Source organism: Mandrillus leucophaeus, unplaced genomic scaffold, assembly GCF_000951045.1.
Source record: "Mandrillus leucophaeus isolate KB7577 unplaced genomic scaffold, Mleu.le_1.0 Scaffold51, whole genome shotgun sequence".
In the NCBI taxonomy this organism is placed as follows: Eukaryota; Metazoa; Chordata; class Mammalia; order Primates; family Cercopithecidae; genus Mandrillus; species Mandrillus leucophaeus.
In genome coordinates, this window is record NW_012105475.1 from 720,889 (window position 1) to 722,000 (window position 1,112).

At 34.8% G+C, this 1,112-nt stretch overlaps 1 pseudogene; it reads left to right on the plus strand.

Moving 5' to 3' along the window:
• Window positions 1-1,112, plus strand: part of LOC105551194 — an 11,822-nt pseudogene that overhangs the window by 4,030 nt on the left and 6,680 nt on the right.

Below are 1,112 nucleotides of genomic sequence, written 5' to 3' on the forward strand. Positions count from 1 at the left end.
TGTTCAGGTTTTGGATTTCTTCATGGTTCAATCTAGGTAAGTTGCATGTGTCTAGGAATTTACTCATTTTTTTCTAGATTTTCTAATTTATTGGCATATAATTGTTCATAGTAGCCACAAACGATCCTTTGAATTTCTGTTATCAGTTGTAATGTCTCTATTTTTATCTTTGATTTTATTTATTTGCGTCTTCTCTCTTTTTTTTCTTAGTCTGGCTAAAGATTTGTCAATTTTGTTTATCTTTTCAAAAATTCACCTTTTTATTTCATTGATATTTTGTCTTGTTTTCTCCATTTCAAAGTCATATATTTCTGTTTTGATCATTATTATTTCTTTTCTTCTCCTAGTTTTAAGTTTGATTTGTTCTTGCTTTTCCATTTCTTTAAGATGCATCCTTAGGTTATTTATTTGATGTTTTAATTTTTTTTGATGTGGGCACATCCAGCTGTAAATTTCCCTCTTAGTACTGTTTTTGCTATAATTCATAGGTTTTGATATGTTGTGTTTCCATTATTATCTGTTTCAAAAAAATGTTCTATTTCCTTCTTGATTTCTTCATTGACCCACTGATCCATTTAGGAGCATAGATTTTAATTTTCATGTGTTTGTATAGTTTCCAAAATTCTTGATTGATTTTTAGTTTTATTCCATTGTGATCAGGGAAATGCTTGATATTTCAATTTTTGGAACGTTTTAAGACTTTTTGTTTTACTTTGCAGATGTTGCTGCTGCTGAGAGCCCTGTACCACAGCCCTGGTCAACCCCACCATGTTCTTTGACATCGCCATCAACGGTAAGCCCTTGGACTATATCTCCTTTGAGCTGTTTGCAGACAAGTTTCCAAAGACAGCAGAAAGCTTTCATGCTCTCCGCACTGGAGAGGAAGGATTTGGTTATAAGGGTTCTTGCTTTCACAGAATCATTCCAGGGTTTATGTGTCAAGTTGGTGACTTCACCCACCATAATGGCACTGGTGGCAAGTCCATCTATGGAGAGAAATGTGGTGATGAAAACTTCATCCTAGAGCATACAGGTCCTGGCATCTTGTCCATGGCAAATGCTGAACCCAACACAAATGGTTCCTAGTATTTCATCTGCCCTGCCAAGACTGA